This window comes from Podarcis bocagei (genome assembly GCF_964188305.1).
Source record: "Podarcis bocagei genome assembly, chromosome: 11".
In the NCBI taxonomy this organism is placed as follows: Eukaryota; Metazoa; Chordata; class Lepidosauria; order Squamata; family Lacertidae; genus Podarcis; species Podarcis bocagei.
In genome coordinates, this window is record NC_138136.1 from 52,714,720 (window position 1) to 52,730,611 (window position 15,892).

Sequence of the window (15,892 nt, forward strand, 5' to 3'; positions counted from 1 at the left end):
ATGATTATTACTTATTTTCCTAAAAAAACAAACAATAATTATATCAATAATAAAGAAACAGTTTGTCATTGCTCTGGGGAAACAGGTAGTTTTGCCTTCACCCCTCTCTATTTTTGAAGGGCTGCATGAGCACTCGTATGTATAGGCAACATTCTTAGAAATACACAACTCTGTTAAAAACAGCTCCAAAACTGCTCAAAGACATGTGTTTATTTGCATCAATACTCTCCAACAAGCATTTCTGATTGTCACACCAAAACGTACACATGTCTATTGAAGCAGCAATCAGTTTGTTCAGCTGGCTACAAAAATTGGCTAAACCTGAGGAAGAAAAGAGTTGACCAGAAGTTTGACAACAATAGAGACTTCCGGTCGGTGCCAGCGCTTAATGGCGGTCCTACCTCCGAGCTCCGGAGAAGGACTGCTTCGCAAGTTCGGGTCTTACCCGCTACGGCAAGCGGGGGACCCCTAAAATCCCAGGCGCTGAAGCCTGAGAACAAGGAGACTTGGTGGGCACCTTCGCGCCCCCCGGTACCGTGAAAGAGCCTTTTTAAAGGCTACGGATCGACATCGGGAGTGAGCGCGGTGCTGAGAGTCGCTACCCAGCCTGCGAAGTGAAGCCGCGTCGCCATAAGCGGAGAGCGCCGATTCCTTCCTGAAAAGAAATTCGGACTGATTCCCCGTGAGTAAGAACTGAAAAATAACTGGGACTTTTTTAATTTTAAAAATTGGGCTAAAAACGGGGGAGATTTAAACAAAGGAAGTCTGCCTCCCCCCGACCGCATGAAAGTGAAAGCAACGGAGCTCTAAACCTGCATCCGTTTAAATCCGTCCTTTGATCAGCTAAACCGGACATTTAAACCTTTGATCTCCCCTCTAGCAAGCAGGGCAGAGGGGAGGTGAATTTGACCATTAACTGCATGACTTATTTGAAGGAAAAAACCTCTGCTATCTCATCTATTTGAAAGTCTGAAACGGTCTGCCTTCTTACTACATTGAGCTGACTTTTCCCTGTGAAGTGACACCTTGATACAAAGTTTCCACAGTGCCTGACTTTTGTACATTTTAAGAAGAAACAGTATAAACAGTATACTGGGCAACTGTGGCAATTGGAAGTTATAAGACTTTAGTAACATTGATTTGGACTGGGTTAATCTCCTTTCTTTTTATATCTTGGATGCTCTCCTTTGTTCATGTATTTGGAAATTTCCTTCTATGGCCATTTTGATTTGCTCCCTCTAGAGGATAAAGTGAAGTCCAGCACGGCCTAAGACAGTGGAATTTTCCAAGGGAGAATAAATCCCGTGGGAATTGACCTTGACATGAGTGGGCCACAAGAAGAGATAACTACAAGAGCCAAGACCAAGCAACAACAACAGCAACAGCTGCAGCTGCAACAAGCAAAGAAAAGAGGTTCAATCTCAGGCGTAACAGCCGGACTAGCTGGAACAACAGGACAGGACAAAGGAGCAGCCGTTTCTATGGAAGCTGTGACAGAAGCTTTGCTTAAGATAAACCAGACTCTGGAGTCTTTGACAAAACAGACCTCAGAGAACACACAAAAATTAACAGAAATATCAACAAGATTAAACCAGAATACAGAATCTATAAACAAATTGGTCGAGGAAAACGCCACCACGCGTCAAATTGCCGAAGAGGCCAAAGCCACAGCTGGAGAGACGCAGGAGAAATTAGAGCCACTTGCCAAGAAGGTCTATGAGCATGATGCAACCTTGGCCTTGTGGGAGTTACAGAGGAAAGAGAGAAACTTAAAATTAAGACTGATTCCGGAGAATGAAAGTGACAACCTTGTGGAATATTTGACACGGGAGTTTGCGGATTGCTGGGACCTGGAGGAAGACGATTTCAAAATTACAACTGCCTTTAGACTGGGCAAAAAGCAAGATAGAAAGACACCAAGAGATTGTTTGATCACACTCAGATCTAAGGAGGAAAGAGATAAAATTTTAGGACTACACTTTGAAAAAGCCCTGCAAATTGGAAATTCAGCTGTACAGATCTTTAAAGACATACCAAAATACATCTTGGACTTAAGAAACTTCTACAAGGATTTGGTTCTTTTGTTAAAGAAAAATCTTATCCGCTTCAGGTGGGAGTTCCCACAAGGACTGTCATTCGACTACAAGGCAAAGAAAGTGAAAATAAAGACAATTCAAGATAAAGACAAATTTTTGGCAAGATATCAGGAGGACCTACAGAAGGGGACTGTGGACGCACTTGCAGAACAGAGGAGAGCACTGGATATCCTGAATCTCTCGTTTGGACAAAAACCACCACCGTCAGAAGAAGAGCAACAACTTGGAGCTGTTGGAGGAGCCTTAAGAAAATAACAAGATGGCTCTGCAATTCCTTAGTTGGAATTGTAATGGACTGAATGGGCCTTTGAAGAGAAGACAAGTATTTCATATTTTGAACAGAGAACAATTGGATTTGATATGTTTACAAGAAACTCACATAACTAGAGCCCACAGGAGATTACTTACGAATAAAAGGTTAGGACAAGAATTTATTTCATCAGACAAAGTTAAGAAGAGAGGAGTGGTAATATATGTGAAGGAGAAATGGGCTCCAAAAATGATATTCAAAGATGAACAAGGGAGATATCTGGCTGTGGAGATACAAGTACAAGGAGAAAAACTTTTAGTTGTTGGAATTTATGCACCAAATGAAGGCAAATCTGACTTCTTTAAGAGACTTCATGAAACTTTGACGGACTATCTGGATTACAACATGATAATCATGGGAGACATGAATGGCGTGGTCTCCACTAATATGGACAAGGCACAAAGACTAACAGTCACTAAAGAAGGGAGACTCCCTAAGACTTTTTTCGAAATGACAGAAAACATGGACTTGATAGACATTTGGAGAACAAGGAACCCTCTGGAGAGAGAGGGAACCTTCTTCTCCCAAGCAATGATGACCTGGACCAGAATTGACCAAATCTGGGTTACTAGTGGATTGGCTCCAAAGATTAAGAAAGTGGAAATCTGCCCAAAAACCTGCTCCGACCATAACGCCGTGAAGATGGAGATGAAACTCACAATAACCGGTCAATTTAGATGGAGAATGAATGACACCCTCTTTCGAGATAAGGAGATTCTCACGAAGGCCCAAAAGACCCTAAAAGACTATTTTGAAATAAATTTGAGGACTGACGTGGAGAAAAGAGTGATCTGGGACGCAAGTAAAGCTGTTATGAGAGGATTTTTGATCCAACAAAATTCAATAAAGAGGAAAAAACAAAATGAGAAAAAAGAGAAGATCTTGGAAATGATAAAGGAAGGAGAGAGGAAACTAAGAACAAAACCAAAGTCTCAGGACATTTTAAGAGAGATTAAGTTATATCAAACTCAATATATGGAATTGATGAACCAAGAGATTGAATGGAAGATAAAGCAAATGAAACAAAAGACTTTTGAATCAGCAAATAAATGTGGTAAACTTTTGGCATGGCAATTGAAGAAAAGGCAGAAACTAAATACAGTTACAAGCCTAGAGGTCGATGGAAAGAACATATCTAAACCTAATGAAATTAGAAATTGCTTTTTAAGTTATTTCAAAAAACTTTACACCCAAGGCCCGCAAAATGAAGAAGATATAGACAAATTCCTTGCAAGATATGGATTACAAAACATCTCTCAGCAAAGTAAGATGGACTTGAACCAGAGAATCTCAGAACAAGAGATAGAGGCTGCCATTCAGAGTATGCAACTGGGCAAATCTCCGGGACCAGATGGACTGACTTCTAGATACTACAAATCGCTGAAGGAACGGTTGATTCAACCACTAAGAGAAGTTTGTAATGAGATCCTTGAGGGAAAAAGGGCACCTGAATCGTGGAAAGAGGCATATATTTCACTCATACCAAAGTCAGAGACTGAAAAGACTCAACTCAAGAACTACCGCCCGATATCACTCCTCAATGTGGATTACAAAATTTTTGCAGACATTTTGGCAAAAAGATTTAAAAGAGTTTTGATGGAGAAGATTCATAAAGACCAAGCAGGCTTTCTCCCTAAAAGACACCTAGCAGACAATGTAAGGAATGTAATAGACATTTTGGAAAAGCTGGAGGTGAATATAAACACTAAAGCAGTATTGATCTTTGTGGACGCGGAGAAAGCCTTTGATAATATCTCTTGGAGTTTTATGAGGAAGAATCTTCATGGGATGGGGGTAGGCCAGGGTTTTGAGAATGGTATGGCTGCAATATATTCTGAACAAAAAGCTAAGTTGATTGTAAATAATGTTGTGACTGAGGAACTTAAGATAGAAAAAGGAACTCGGCAGGGGTGCCCAATTTCCCCATTACTTTTTATTTCGGTTCTGGAGGTGTTGCTGAATATGATAAGAAATGACCAGCAGGTCAAAGGTGTGCAGGTCGGAGCTAAACATTACAAGTTAAGAGCGTATGCAGATGACCTAGTATTGACTTTGCAAGAGCCAAACACTAGTACGAAAAGGGTTTTAGAAATAATTCAACAATTTGGCCAGGTGGCTGGATTTAAGTTGAATAAGCAAAAAACTAAAGTCTTAGGGAAAAACCTAACAGATATGGAAAAGGAGAAATTTCAGGAGGAAACAGGTTTGACAGTGGTTAAGAAAGTCAAATACCTAGGGGTTTATTTAACACCTAAGAATGTTAATTTGTATAAGGACAATTATGAAAAATGTTGGTCAGAGATTAAAAAAGATCTAGAAATATGGTCAAATCTGAAACTGTCAATGTTAGGCCGAATTGCAGTAATTAAAATGAATGTATTGCCTAGAATGTTATTTTTGTTTCAGACCTTGCAGATTCTTGATAAGATGGAATGTTTTAAGAGGTGGCACAAAGACATTTCGAAATTTGTCTGGCAGGGCAAAAAGCCCCGAATTAAATTCAAAATACTGACTGACGCTAAAGAAAGAGGGGGTTTTGCCCTGCCGGACCTAAAATTGTACTATGAGGCAGCAGCGTTTTGCTGGCTGAAAGAATGGATGCTCCTCGAGAATACAGACATCTTGGATCTGGAAGGCTTCAATAATGCTTTTGGTTGGCATGCATATCTTTGGTATGACAAGGTTAACAGTACCTTTAAAAATCACATTGTTAGAAAAGCATTATTTAATGTCTGGATAAGATACAAAGACTTATTGGAAAATAAAACCCCTAGATGGGTGTCACCAGTGGAGGCTAAAGCAGTGAAGAAACTCAATATGGAGGTCGGATGGCCGAAGTATTGGGAAATTTTAGAACAGGATGGAGACAAGGTTAAACTACAAAGTCAGGAGAAATTGAAGCACAAAGTAGAAAATTGGTTTCAATACCGCCAAATAATGGAAATTTTTAAACAGGATAGGAAAATCGGTTTCCAAGTGGAGAAATCAAAACTAGAGACCGAATTGCTAGAACCCAATACTAAGAATTTATCTAGAATGTATAACTTGCTGTTGAAATGGAACACACAGGATGAAACAGTTAAATCTGCTATGATTAAGTGGGCGCAGGATGTTGGACACAACATTATGTCAGATGACTGGGAATGGTTATGGAACACCGGTATCAAATTTACGGCATGTAATGCCTTAAAGGAAAACATTATGAAAATGGTATACAGGTGGTACATGACCCCAGTCAAGCTGGCAAAAATCTATCATTTGCCCGATAATAAATGTTGGAAATGTAAAGAGACTGAAGGTACTTTTTACCACCTTTGGTGGACATGCCCGAAGATAAAGGCCTTCTGGGAAATGATCTATAATGAAATGAAAAAGGTACTTAAATGTACATTTTCTAAAAAACCAGAGGCCTTTCTCTTGGGCATTGTCGGCCAATTGGTGACAAAGAAAGATAGAAATTTCTTTATGTATGCCACAACAGCAGCAAGAATACTCATCGCAAAGTATTGGAAGACACAAGATTTACCTACTCTGGAAGAATGGCAGATGAAAGTGATGGACTATATGACACTGGCTGAGATGACAGGCAGAATCCGTGACCAACGCAAAGAGATGGTGGAAGAAGAATGGAAAAAATTTAAGAGCTATCTTAAGGACTACTATAAACTCAACGAATGTTAAAATGTTGTGGTTGCTAGAAGTAACAGGGTACAGGGATACAAGGTTAGATAATAAAGGAGGACTAAGACGACAGAGATTAGAAATTAACAACTGGGAGTTGCCAGTTCAAATATGGACACTGGGATGCAGAGAGGGGGGGTATGGGGAAGTCCAAGAAAAGAGGTTTATGAAAATATCTTTGAAAGTATTTTGTATGTTTGTTTTGTTTTGTGTTTGTTTGTTCTTCTTAAAAATGCTGTAAAACCAATAAAAATTTATTAAAAAAAAAAAAGAAGTTTGACAACAATAATAACCACAAACGTTTCAGAGACCATCTCCAAGCCTGAAAGGCTATAATCCATACATGCCCTGGCATAATAAAAGAAGGCCTCTTCTCATTTATTAAAACCACTGTTGTTTTTTGAAATCAAAAAATTGCATCCATCTTCCCTACTTCCCATTATTTTTCCAAGGTCTGCTACATATTTGTTGTTTCTCTGTGGTGTATCAGTCCCTTAAGGCTGATGTTTTGGAATAATTTCTCTTTATTGCTGCAGGCAGACAAGACCCACCCCTGCCACACACAATATTTCTACTGACTAGACTTAATGTATCCTGGCTTTTCTACGTGATTTTAGAACTGACAGCTTGCATGATTAGTTTTACTCTTTTATTAGTGTTCAACTATTTAAAAACGAGCCTGTTGTTAGTGTGATGTTTATGAAAGTTTGTGTCAATTAACATCTATTCACACATTTTTAATAAGTAGCCTACTTCTTTTTGATACAATGGCACTTACTCCCCCTTCTTTCTTCACTTATTTATATTATTTACAAAAACAGATGTCTTTCCAATCCTGTTTCTGAATCTTATACTCTTAACATGCAGCAAAAACTGCTCCATCTTTCAGCAAATGCAACATTCTGTGATATCCTAAGTGTAGGTGGGTTCCCACAAGGCAAGACACAGCGATAACAGCAAGAACCTTTATTCAACTACATCTGGGAAACAGAGACAAGGAACTGCTTATATACATTCCTGAAAGCCTGTGCCACTCCCACTCCCAACGTGATTGGCTGTCTAAACTTCCAAGCTGCGAATCACGACTCAGAGTTCAAGGGCCAATGGCAGAGGTCCAAATCCTAAAATGTTCTGTGATTGGACATCATGTATCGAATCAGAACACAGGAGCTCAGAAGCCTTAGTCCTGACTCAATCTCAGGCAAACACAAACCACTAAATACGTAACAACCTCCCTTCCCTCTTTTGAACTAGTTCAGTTAATTTACCCATATCGGCCAAATCCATACAATTTATTAACCGCTCCCACTCTCTTGGAGCTTGTTGACACTTCCATTTTCTAGCTCACCATCCTAGCAGCTACCAACAGCAAATATCCTAATGGCTTCAGATTCTTAACCAATTCATTCTCAATGACATTAAACAGAATCAACACTGGGGTAAGTCTCAGAGTAACCCTTATTAGATCAGAGACAGCCTGTACTATTTGCCTGCAATAATTAGTTACGATTGGACATTTCCACCATATATGGAGCAAATGTGCATTTCCTGCTGAGCATTTCCAGCATGTAAAATCTGTTCTTTTCAGAACTGCAGGCTTTAAGTGCTGCCTCAACATTCATTATATCACGCTCCCCTAATTGACAAACTTAGCAACTCAGCCAGACTTCACATCTTTTTCTATCAGTCCATCTCAGATAACATTTAGTTTTGATTTATCTTTGCTGTCCAAATTCCAGACACTGAAAGGGGTATCACGGTTGCATGCAAGAAGCACAGGATTGTGCGTAAGCTGCACACTTCTTAATAGTTGTTTCCTGCAGCCTCGCTGTTGACTCTTTATTTGGATATACGGAAGCGCCTGCAGGAACTACTGAACTCTGGGAGTTGTAGTTTTTAGAATGAAACATCACATAGAACATATGCCTCCATTTCTCTCCCAAATCATGTTGTAACCACTGCTGCAACTTGGGCTTAGCACAAACTTTCCCCCCTCCACATACACTCCCCCTATCTTCTTGGAAATTCAAGCTAGCAAGTAGCTGACAGAAAATGACTAGCTGTGGAATGGGTTGTAATAACTTCCACTGCAGTGTTTTAAAGCACTTTTTAATAGACCCGAGGCTCAAATTACACATAGATGTGTTTTTGCTTTTTCTTTAGGGGAATGCAGTCACAGGGAGTGGAGGAGTTGATTAAGGCAGTGGCATTAGGGGAGCAGGCGCTTAGCAATTCCCTCCTCCCCCCCCCTCCCCAATCATTCCTCAAAATTGCCATTGGGGGTCAATTTGACTATGAAAAATCACAGGTACAAACTGATTTCTCAGTAATGGGGAGTGAGGGAGGCGACAGGGATTGCAAAATGACTCTCAAGGTTAATCGTCCCCCTCCATTAACATTATTGCTAAAATCAAAGTAGCACAATCCTTTTTTTTCTTTTTTAAGGAAGATTAGATATGAATATTTAGTTATGCTGCATTAGTCTTAGGCTAACGTCTCCCCCACCCTGCATCCCCACCCCAAAATATGAGTATTATATACAATAAATTGCGGCTGTAGACCATTCTTTTTCTCAGTCACACAGGCAAACACAACTCTCTAATCCAGCAATCAGAATAATATCCACTATTTGACTATTGATTCAAAACCCTAAAATGTATTTTATACAATTGACTTTTTATTTCTATTCTTTATATATCATATTGTTGCTTTATTGCTCTGGCCGATGGCTGACACAAATAAAGATTCATTCCTTCATTCATTCATTCTCTAATATGGTGTAATAATGATAGATGTATTTTCATTTACACCGGCAGGGCTTTTTTTTTTTTTTTTTTTTTAAAGGATAACACATTTTTCAAAGAAAACAAAGACTGTTTCATACTAATTTGTATAGAGATATTACTTTTCTCTAGATTATGGCTAAATGGCAATGTTAACAATATTGATTTGTCTTAATATTTAAACGAACATGCTCCCTCGCCTTTTAAATGTATTTTTGCATATTTATTATGTTTTTGTAGCTATATATTAACGACGGGACCATGATTTTGACGATGGTGAAGACGACAGTGAGAATGATTTCGTTATTTCATTTCTGAGTCACTTCCCATGAGACAGTTTAAAGCAACAGAACATACATAAAATCAATTAAATCCAGCATAATTGGATTTGTCTTCACCCAGGCCTTTGGTTGAGTAGATGTCTTTCCTCCTCCTACACAACAGCAATGAAAATTACTTCTGAGTAGGCATGCATAGGATTGCACTGCCGTGATAATATTAATGGCTTTGGCCACCTCATGAGAAGAGAAGACTCCCTGGAAAAGACCCTGATGTTGGGAAAGATGGAGGGCACAAGGAGAAGGGGATGACAGAGGACAAGATGGTTGGATAGTGTTCTTGAAGCTACCAGCATGAGTTTGACCAAACTGCGGGAGGCAGTGGAAGACAGGAGTGCCTGGTGTGCTCTGGTCCAGGGGGTCACAAAGAGTCGGACACGACTAAATGACTAAACAACAACAACAACTAACTTTACTAATAACATTGTTCTGTCACTCGTCAAAAATAACAATAACAACAACCACACTTTCCACAACAAATAAAAAACAAACCAATGCAAAAATCCAGGATTTTTAAGAAATCCAGAAATAAAAAGACCTGCGTTAGAAAGAACGTGAATTCCTGCTGCTGTTTGTGCCTTGTGTTTGGGCAGTAAGTGAAACACTCACACCGGTGCCCAAACACAGCTACCTTAAAATCATGAATTTTTGCACTGTTTTCCTGTCAAAAGATTGGAATCAAAATAAGTCTCATCTTCAGATTCTGGATAATATTCAACTATGTTTTTATTCATAATAGTAGACCCACTGAAATGAGTGAATGTGACTAAGTTAGGCCCGTTAATTTAAATGGGTCTTCTCTGAGTAAAACAGCTGAAAACCACCTTCTGTCTTAACTTTTTAAGTTAACCAGCAAAGCCGCCTTTTCCTACAGCAGCACATTGGCTGCTGCAAGTCCACTCAAAAGCAGTAAAGTAAAAGCACTGCACTTGCGGTGAGGTCAGGGGAGTAAAACCAAAACCATTTGCCTTTTACATAGGTCAGAGCTTTCTAGACTTTTCATGTCGGTGGCACACTTTTTAGACATTCGTCATTTCATGACACAGTGATTCAGTTTTGCATCATTTCGCCATGCAGTAATTCAGTCTTGCTAGCAAGCTGGAGGTTAAACTAACCCCTTTGGGGAGCTTTTGTGCGACACACCTACACACTGCAGCCAACACACTAATGTGTTGCGACACACAGTTTGGAAAGCTCTGATGTAGGTGGATCATCATAGTAAAAAAGGTAAAAAGGACCCCTGGATGGTTAAGTCCAGTCAAAGGTGACTATGGGGTTGCGGTGCTCATCTCGCTTTCAGGCCAAGGGAGCCGGCGTTTCTCCACAGACAACTTTCTGAGTCATGTGGCGAGCATGACTGAACCGCTTCTGGCACAACAGGGTACCCTGATGGAAACCAGAGTGCAAGGAAACACCATTAATTCCCGCTGCAGTGGTACCTATTTATCTACTTGCGCTGGCATGCTTTCGAACTGCTAGGTTGGCAGGAGCTGGGACAGAGTAATGAGAGCTCATCCCATCGTGGGGATTCAACCTTCTGATCGGTGAGCCCAAGAGGCTCAGTGGTTTAGACCACAGTGCCACCCACATGCCTTAGTAGCACAGGAATGAGGAACTTGTCACCCTCCAACTGCCATTGAACCACAACTCCCACCATCCCTGACCATCATCCATGCTGGCTGGTGCTGAGGGAAGCTGTAGTTCACCCACGCCACAGATTCCCCATCCCCGTGTGTGAGCATTTCGTTCATGGAAAACTGAGGGAACTCAATCCCGAAAACTAGCCTGAAGTAAATAAAACCCAATAAGCAGCAACACAAAGCAAGTGGTCTTCATCAAGCCCCATCCATCACAGAAGGATCACCTCAGAATGGACATCTCCTTCTCAGCGTATGCAGCCGGGTCTCTAGGCAAATCATAGGCTGCTCAACAGCCATCATGTGCGTCCAAAGTGGTTCAAAAAGCCAACTGCCCTAACCTTCTTGGAATGGAATTTATTCAAATGAGCCTGGCAGGGACTGCGCTGGCATTTATCCTTCTATCTATTGAAGTGCAGAAGGAAACATCGTGTTCCGCAAAGCACCCAACCCTCCCCTCATTGCCTTGGGTTTATAGACAAGGGTCATGATCTTAACATGTCAACTCAACCTGCTGAAAAATGCCTCCACATTAGCGAAACATTACAGTGATGTGCAGCATTTAAATCACTAAAGGTATTTTCCCGGTCAACACAAAGAAATTGACACAACATGCCTAATTCCAGGTTGTGCCTGTCCAAATTCTGGCAACTGATTTCTGCACTGGTTGAAGCTCATTCCCAATATTGGGAAATGATCTATAATGAAATGAAGAAGATGTTTAAAATAACCTTTGTTTAAAAAACCAGAAGCTTTCCTACTAGGTATTACAGGAGTGGACTTGCCAAAATCACAAAAGGACTTATTTATGTAGGCAACTACAGCATTGGAAAGAAGAAGCTGTCCCATCTAAAGAAGATTGGCATGTTAAATTAATGGAATATGCTGAAATGGCAAAATGACAATGAAACTAAGAGGAAGAGACGACAATGAATTTAAGGAAGAATTGAAGATGTTTATTGCATATATACAGAAGCATTGTACACAGGTTAATACATCAGCAGGGTTTTGAAACCACTTGTAATTTGTTATGAATGGATAACAAGTAATTTCAATGGTTTTCAAATTTAACAATGGGCATGCGGTATCTTGATAAATAATAGAACCAAGGAAGGGACTAGAGCAGGCCTCCCCAAACTTGGCCCTCCAGATGTTTTCGGACTACGGTTCCCATCATGCCTGACCACTGGTCCTGTTAGCTTAGGGATCATGGGAGTTGTAGGCCAAAAACATCTGGAGGGCCGAGTTTGGAGATGCCTGGACTAGAGGGAAGTCAATTTGTTTTGTTTTTGTATTGTTATTTTTGGAAAATTAATAAAATATTATATATAAAAAAGAAGCTCATACCCTCCAACATTTATTCGATGAAAATAGGGACTTCTATTATTATTATTATTATTATTATTATTATTATTATTATTATTATTATTATTATTATACCTGCTGAGAGCCTGAGGGCCCTGCCACTGCCTCTCTCCACCTGGCCCAGGGTGGAACCCGAAAAGCTTATGAGGACTGCTGCTGCCCATCAGATAGCACTGCTTCCTCTTTTAAATTGCTTTTTAAAATCTTATTAAATTGTTTAGTGTTTTAACTCCTTTTAGCTGGGTTGATTGACAACCTATGCCCTTAAAAAATGTGTTGGGGGGGTTATTGGGTAGTGGTTGTTGTTTTGATTATGTCCTTTGTGGTTTTTTATTCTGATTTTATCCTGTGAACTGCCCTGGGATCTCCAGGTATAGGACAGCATATTATTATTATTAGCAGTAGTAGTAGTAGTAGTAGTAGTAGTAGTACAGTGCCAACCTAGCAGTTCGAAAGCACGTCAAAGTGCAAGTAGATAAATAGGTACTGCTCCGGCGGGAAGGTAAATGGCGTTTCCGTGTGCTGCTCTGGTTTGCCAGAAGCGGCTTAGTCATGCTGGCCACATGACCCGGAAGCTGTCTGCGGACAAACGCCGGCTCCCCCGGCCCATAGAGCAAGATGAGCGCCGCAACCCCAGAGTCGGTCACGACTGGACCTAATGGTCAGGGGTATCTTTACCTTTACCTTTAGTACAGTGGTACCTCGGGTTAAGTACTTAATTTGTTCCAGAGGTCCGTTCTTAACCTGAAACTGTTTTTAACCTGAGGTACCACTTTAGCTAATGGGGCCTCCCGCTGCCGCAGCACGATTTCTGTTCTCATCCTGAAGCAAAGTTCTTAACCCAAGGCACTATTTCTGGGTTAGCAGAGTCTGTAACCTGAAGCGTATGTAACCCAAGGTACCACTGTATTAGTATTATTAGTATTGGTATTATTTCCTATTTATAATCCCACCCATCTGACTGGGTTGTCCCAGCCACTCTGGGCAGTTTCCAAATATATAGAAACATAACAATAAATTAAACATTTCCTATTCCGATGGCTTGGAGGTTGGATAGCTCCATACCCCTCCAACATTTCTCAGATGAAAATAGTGATGTCCTAAGGAAGGGGGGGGGGCATTCCAGGATCAAACCAGAAACCAGGATGGTTTATGTAAATCCGGTACTGTCCCTGGAAAATAGGGACACCTGGAGGGTCTGGAAGCTTCTGAGTCATCTGCCAGAACAACTTTGTATATAGCGCATTGCAGTAATGCAAACAGGAGGTTTCTGGAGTATGGGTCATCTGCATGCTTTGAATGCAGAAGGTCCTAAGTTCAATCCCTGCCATCTCCAGGTAGGGCTGAAACCCCTGCCTGAAACTCTGGAGAGCCACTGAAAGTCAGTGTAGACAGTGCTGAGCTAGGTGGACCTATGGCTCTGACCTGGTGTACTTTATTTAATCCACCATATGCTTGTTATACTTTGATATATACTGCCCAGGGACTTCAATTATTAAGAGATTTGGTAGTAATATGCTTGTTTGCATATTTATTATTTCATTGATATCCCGCCTGCCCTCCAAGGAGACCAAGACATAGCTGTCAACTTTTCCCTTTTCTTGCGAGGAATCCTATTTGGAATAAGGGAATTTCCCTTAAAAAAAGGGAAATGTTGACAGCTATGGACCAAGATAGTATACATAGTTCACCCCTCCCCATCTTAATTGGTATGTTTTAATTGATTCAACTCACCCTGGGACCTTAGGGCAAAGAGCAAGTAATAAACTGAATAATAATTTTTAAGCACCCTGTGTAGTAGGTTAGGCTGAATAGCCCAAGGTCACTCAGTGAGCTTCGTGGCTGAGTGGGGATTTGAACCCTGGTCTCTCAGGTCGGAGTACAACCCTCTAACCACAACACCACACATGATACAAGGCAGCACCCTCTGTGGTTCCCAAGCTTTCACCGCTGAAATTATTGTGGTGTGAGGAAATTTTTCATTGTTAGGCAAGGAGGGTTATCCAATGAAGTAGTCTTCCTCTAAAGTTGACCTGCTTCACAGTTAGATCACAGTATGATCGAGTTGAGATTCCTGAATTTCAGGGGGTTGGGCTAGATGACTAGATGAGTTGGGTCCCTTCCAACTCGACAATTCTATGATTCGTCCTTTCAAGCGTGGCCTCGTGGTCCATGCCCGTCTGCAGCTTACTGCAAAGGTAAAGGGACCCCTGACTGTTAAGTCCAGTCTCTGGGGTTGCAGCGCTCATCTCGCTTTACTGGCCAAGGGAGCTGGCGTACAGCTTCCAGGTCATGAGGCCAGCAGGACTAAGTCGCTTCTGGCAAAACCAGAGCAGCGCATGCAAACGCCGTTTACCTTCCTGTCGGAGCGGTACCTATTTATCTACTTGCACTTTGACGTGCTTTTGAACTGCTAGGTAGGCAGGAGCTGGGACTGAGCAACAGGAGCTCACCCCGTTGTGGGGATTCGAACCACCAACCTTCTGATCGGCAAGCCCTAGGCTCTGTGGTTTAGACCACATCGCCACCCACATCCCGCAGCTTACTGTACCATCTCACAATACAGAAAGAGGACAACTTGTATCCCCACTTTGAAATCTCCCTACCCATAGAAAGCCAAGCCAGATGTAAGGGAGAAGTCTAAGCCCAGGCCATGGAAGGACTATACCACGTGTTCCTACAAACATTTAAGCTGCCTCTCAGTTACCACTACACCAGTTGCTTCTCTTTGTCGTCATGGCAATTTTCCACCCCTCTGTTGCCATGCAACCATTTCTGAGCAACACTGGTATGTACATTTGATCTGTCTGGCTTAATTTTATTTCACCCCCACCCCAATGCATTTATTGGCTTATATGTCACAAGTGGGTCCTTTCTACAGCTCAGCTTCAAAACTGGGAGACCTTATTTTCTTGTTGAAACACTTAATTGGGAGATTTCTGTTGTTGTTATTATTATTTTAAAAACATCTCAGTTTTCTTCCATTTAATGTTACCTTCCCGTTAATGCTTTTGCACTACATTGACTTCATGGTCACAGCACTCCATCAACCAACCTGAGTGGGCTCTTCTTCTTGGAAGAGCAAAGCTACTTTTGTTTATCATGAGAAAGGGGAACCTGTGTCAAAGGTAGCTTATCAGATCAGGACGGAGGCAATGGCCTTTCATCACTTCCTGTATGTTCCATAAAACCAATTATCAGGGAGGCCACCTTCTCCACACAAAAGTGCAGCCTGATCACAAACTGGTAAGACCCAGTTAAAGGGGAACCTAATGCTCCATGTTAGAGTGGAAAACAGCTTTGTTCAAGGAAGGTTTTGGTGGGTTGAGCAATTTGCATTTCAAGGACCATGGTAAGATGAAGAGGTTGTGAAGCAATGAGGTGGCAGAAGCTAGCTGGCCAGAGGAGAAACAGCTAGATGACATGTATTTTTGTCCTAATTGAAGGTTCCTGCAGACTCTCTGAACTCTGTCCTGCAAAGTGTTACTGAATAACATCTGACTGATTGGGAATTTGGTGTGAGACGCCATACTTGAACCCCTAAAGGAAACTTCTCCTATAGTAGCCTGGGAACATCTTAACTTCTAAACTTATTGGGGGGGTTTAAAGAGGAGAAGAAGAATGTCACAGCCTGGCCGTGGCATAGCGTGGTAGGGGGAGGCACAGGGGCTGTTGTAGAGAA

At 41.3% G+C, this 15,892-nt stretch overlaps 1 protein-coding gene across 1 annotated transcript in view; it reads right to left on the minus strand.

Moving 5' to 3' along the window:
* The window catches only part of RAB27B (RAB27B, member RAS oncogene family), a 131,392-nt gene extending 120,209 nt beyond the window's left edge, over positions 1 to 11,183 (minus strand). The window contains exon 1 of the mRNA XM_081213237.1: positions 11,073 to 11,183. The gene's annotated coding sequence lies outside the window, so the exon portion shown is untranslated. The remainder of the gene's footprint in view (positions 1 to 11,072) is intronic.
* Positions 11,184 to 15,892: the final 4,709 nt, after the last annotated feature.